Genomic DNA, 5,428 nt, shown 5'->3' with positions numbered 1-5,428 from the left:
GAGAGTTCCTTTTTCTCCGCAACCTCGCCAGCATTTATCTGAAGAACCCCTATTCTTTTTTCTTTTTTTTTCCTTTTTGTCTTTTTTCGTTCCCGGCAACGGATCGCAACCCTCAGTGTCGCCCCCGTACCGGACCGGGACCGGCAACGGGATCGCAACCCTCGGTGTTGCCTCCGCGCCTCGCTCAGCCAGTGAGCGGGAACCGGTCTGTATGTGGGATCCCAACCCTCGGCGGGAGTGCAGCCGGGCTTCCCAAGCGGCGCACTATAGCAGTGCGCCACCGGGCCGGCCCTGAAGAACCCCTATTCTAAGAGAGAAAACTGAGAGCCAGAGAAGCAAAGGGCTTGTTCCGGGTCCTATAACAAGTCAGAGGGTAGAGCCTGGACAAGGAGTGCTATGGACAAGGCACAAAGGATAAGAAAGGGGCAAAATAACCTTTTTGGGGGGGTGATTCTCAAGGAGGTGCTGGCACTGAGTGTCCAGTAGGTGGCAGCAAAGGCTGGACCAAACTCCAGGGGCTTCTGGCAGGGCCCACCCAGCTTCCCACAAGCCTTCCTGTTCCTAACTCCCTAGTCTTGGAATGAGGGGGCTGCTCTCCAGGCAGTCTTGTCCAGCCCCCAGAACAGCAAGGAGAGCCCTGGATGTCAGGAAGCTCAAAGCTTGAAGACTGATTATAGCTCCAAATCCCCTCTGCCGTTGACCTTGTGCAAATTCACAGATGAAACTGTACTTGATAACTTTAGTCCTTGGATGTAGAAATGGGAGAGTTACTATTTAGGCTACTAGAGGCCAGATTCTGTAGTCATTCTTCTCTCTGAGCCTTTTGAGTCTTCTTTTATGCTTCCCACCCTCTTCATTCTGATGAGTGAGTCAGACCCCCAGGGCCTCTGAGGGCCTGAGAAGTGGATGTAATCTAAGATCTCTGAGTTAGAATCAACATAAACAGTCCAGGTTAAACCTCAGCCAAGGAGCCCTGTGTAGAATGAAAGAGTAGCTAAGTTGCAGAGCTTTGAGGAAGTCCGTTCTCCTCCCTGTGCCTCCACTGTGAAATGGGGTAAGGAATCCCTGCCCTGCTCATCTGGGTTACCAGATGTAGCAAATAAAAACACAGGACACCCAGTTAAAATAGAATTTTGGATAGCCAAAAACTAATTGCAGTGTTTGGGGCATACACGTACATTAAAATTATTCATTGTTTTCTAATATTCAAATTTAACTGGGCATCTCTGTTTTATCTGGCAACCCTACCACCGTGGTGTGGTGGGACTGTAAATGTCAAGTGCCATCTGAACAGGAGAGATGTGGATCTTGCACTCAGCCTCATTCTGTATCATACCACAAGGCAATTTGTAGCCACAATGTTGTCCAGCTAGACAGAGGTCTCAGGGCCCATTCTTCCCCTTGTTCCTAATGGGTTTCCCTACAGTTCCTGGTTTACTGTGAAGTTTTCGCCTCAGTGAGTTCCTTTCCCCTCCTCTGAGCCTCACTACACCCATGGGAAGTAAGAAAGGTAGAAATGATGGTCCCAATCAGTAGAATATATCATGGGGATTCAGCAAAAGTAAGAGACTTGTCCAAGGCTTCCCAGTGAGGGGAAGTGGAGCCAGGGATTAACCCCAAGCTATGGGTTTAATACCTGGGATTCTTAGGGCCCCACTAGCAGGCTGGAGTCATCTGAGGAAATGGAAGGAGCCCACGTTCTGCAGCCTGGGGAACAGTATCGAGTCAGTCACATTGTCATCTGGCCTGGCTCCTGCCCTAAAGTTCCCTCCTTAAATGAAGATCTCATTTGTCAAAGGCTACTGTCTGTCAGTCACTAAAGCTCTTTACTTACACTCATATTAATCTCATGCCATACTATCTCCACTTTCCCAATGAGGCCCAAGAAGCTAAAGAACTTGCCCAAGATCACACAGAAAGTAAGGGGAAAGCTAGGACTCAAATTCGGGTCTGTCCTTGGTTTAGTCCATTCTACCATACTGCTTTCCCTACACCCTAGGGCGTTGGATACATTTGAAGTTTCTAGATAGAAAATCAATCTAGAAACAATGGAAGTTTGTTTCTCCTTTTCCAAACTTGACAATTTGCATTTCTTTTTCTTGTCTTATTGCGTTGGCTGGGACTTTCAGTAGCACTAATCGGCACCCATGATGTGTTCCTTATTTTTTTATTTTTATTTTTTTTTAAAGATGACCGGTAAGGGGATCTTAACCCTTGACTTGGTGTTGTCAGCACCACACTCAGCCAGTGAGCAAACCGGCCATCCCTATATGGGATCTGAACCTGGGGCCTTGGTGTTATCAGCACCACACTCTCCCGAGTGAGCCACGGGCTGGCCCATGTTCCTTGTTTAATGGAATATTTCTATGTTAGTTATCTACTGCTGTTTAAAAATCCTTAAATTTAGTGTTTCAAAACAAGAAACATTTATTATCTCACACAGTTTCTGAAGATTAAGAATTTAAGAGTAGCTTAGTTGAGTGGTTCTGGCTCAGAGTTTATGAGGTTACAGTAATGATGTCATTCATATTTCTCCAAAAAGGATATACAAATGGCCAATAAACACATGGAAAGATGCTCAACATTATTAGCCATCAGGGAAATGCAAATAAAAACCACAATTAGATACCACTTCACAATAGAATGGCTATAAAGACAGACAATAACTAAGGTTGGCAAGGATGTGGAGAAATCAGAACTCTCACACACTGATGGTGAGAATGTCAAATGATGCAACCACTTTGGAAATCAGTCTGGCAATTCATCAAAATGTTAAATATAGAGTTACTATATGACCCAACAATTTCACTTGTAGGCATATACTCAAGAGAAAGAAAATCATGTGTCCACACAAAAAATTGTACATTAATGTTCATAGCAGCCTTATTCATAATAGCCAAGAAGTGAAAACAACTCAAATGTACATCTGCTGATGAACAGATAAACAAAATGTGGTATATCCATACAATGGAATATTATCTAGTCATAAAAAGGAATGAAGTACTGATACATGCTACAACACTGATGAATCTTGAAAATATGCTAAGAGGTAGAAGCCAATTGCACAAGAGCATATATTGTATGATTCTCTATATGTGAAATGTATAGAGTGGCAACTCTATAGAGACATAAAGTAAATTAGTGGTTACTAGGGGCTACAGGGAGGGAGGAAGGCAGAATGACAGTTACTGGGTGCAGGATTTCTTTTGGGGGATGATGAAAATGTTCTGAAGTTAGATAATGGTGATGGTTGCACAACTATGGAAATACTCAAAACCATTGAATTGTATACTTTAAATGAGTGCATTGGGGCCAGCCTGTGGCTCACTCGGGAGAGTGCGGTGCTGATAACACCAAGGCCACGGGTTCGGATCCTATATAGGGATGGCCGGTTCGCTCACTGGCAGAGCGTGGTGCTAACAACACAAAGCCAAGGGTTTAGATCCCCTTACCAGTCATCTTTTTTTTTTTTTTTCTAAAAAGCCACGGGCCGGCCCCTACCAGTCATCTTTTAAAAAAAATAAATAAATAAAAATAAAAAATAAAAAAAATAAATGAGTGCATTGTATGATATGTGAATTATATCTCAGGAAAGCTGTTACCAAAAAATAAATAAATAAATAAAAAATCAGGTGGGGCTGTACTCACCCAAAGGCTTGACTGGGGTTTAAAGGTCCGCTTCAAAGTGGCTTACTCACAAGGCTGTTGACAGGAAGCCTCAGTTCCTCCCTCACCACATGGGCCTCTTGATAGGGTTGCTTGAGTGTCCTCACAACATGGCAGCCAGCTTCCCCAGAGTGAGTGATCTGAGAGCAAGATGAAGGCACAATGACATTTATGACTTAGTCTCAGAAGTTACATCACTTCCACCACACTGTATTTGTTAGAAGCAAGTCACTAAGTATAGCCCATACTTAAGGGAGGGGAATTCAGCTCCAGCATTTGAAGGAAGGAGTATAAAAGAATTTGTGCACATCTTTTCAAACCACCACAGCTTCTAATGCTGCTCAATGAGGGAGAATGTTTTCTGTAGTCTCTCTGACTCTCTTCTCTTCCTCTCTTCTATTCTAGTTTAGTAAGCTCTTGAATGGAATCTAATGTGTTTCTTCCCATCTACTGAGACGTTTAGTTTTAGACACAAGTTGGGTCTCATTCTTTATTCCCTCAGATCCAGGGATGGGTTTAGTTGATGCCTGGTGTTCTAGGGACTGAACTCCTACCTGGAAATCTTACAGGCATGGTCCTGTGCCCATAAATTCCTACTCCATAGCTTTGGGATCTCCTGGAAGAAGATTGCTTTCTGGGCTTCCTTCCCAGATGCCAGACTCTGTTTCACTGGGTTTTCTGTCTTGGTCAGCAGTGGTGGCTGCCCCAGCCAAATGGGTGGGTAAGCTCCCAGATGTGGCAGTCATCAGCTGCGAGAGAGTGGTTAGCTGACAGCCTCCAGCTGCAGTACCTTTCAGGGTCTGAAGCAGCATTGGAGCAGAGGACATTGTGTTCCTGGGAAGCCCCCAGTCAATGACTGGGCATGGCTGGGGCACTAAGACCTGGCCATGTCTGCCCAGTTTAGACTCCTCTTTGGGCAATCTTTGCACCAGAGATCTCTGTTGGCTGGCTGAGACTTTCTCAGAGTGGCACAGAAAAGTGAGGGTCTTATTATCTAATGCTCCTTCCCTTCCCTCTCTTGCCATAGATGTCAGACCTGCAGCATCATATGAAGGCTTTCCCTGCCATGTTCTGCTCCCTCCACCTTTATCTTTCATAGAATTTTCCTTCAGTAAATCTCTTGTACTTCTAACTCCATCTTAGCAGCAGCTTCCTGAGAGACAACTGACATCCAGGCCCTGTCCCCTCTTTGGCTGGCTGCAGACCCGTTTCCCCCAGGGAAACTCATTCCCCTTTCTCGAGCATGCTCTGTCCCTCCTTCCTGCCTCTCTCAAAAGCTTGCTCTGACCAGGGTCTTGACCTGTGCCTGGCACATAGTAGACTCAGTAACAATTTGTTTTTGAATGAACACAGAACGCTCTGGAGCTAGGCACTGCCCGCCCCATTCTCCTGGCATAGAGAGCTGCAGAGAGCCCTCTGGGTAAGGCTGGGAGTCCCAGCTCCAACGGACAGCAGGAGGGCACCCTTCAAGCCAGTGGGGAGGAAGACACACCCTGGGGAGACCCTCCCCTCATGCCAGGGGAAGTCAGACCTGGCTTCTAGGTGACTCCCAGCAAGTCACTCTCTTGTCGGGCTTCACTCCATCCATCTAGACTGTGGGATGAGGAGCCCCTCCCTGCCTATCTCCCCAGGGAGGGGCAGGGACTGTGAGCCTCAGATGAGGTCATGGTTGGGAAAATGTGTATGGGAAAGGGCAGGGCACACCACTGAGTGCTCTCTGTGGTCCTGGGGAAAAGCAGACAGAGAAAGGAGGAAGCGAGAA

The sequence above is a fragment of the Galeopterus variegatus genome, unplaced genomic scaffold (genome assembly GCF_000696425.1).
Source record: "Galeopterus variegatus unplaced genomic scaffold, G_variegatus-3.0.2 Scaffold5566, whole genome shotgun sequence".
NCBI lineage: Eukaryota > Metazoa > Chordata > Mammalia > Dermoptera > Cynocephalidae > Galeopterus > Galeopterus variegatus.
The sequence above is the reverse complement of the archived record's forward strand: the minus strand, read 5'-3'. Positions refer to the sequence as shown.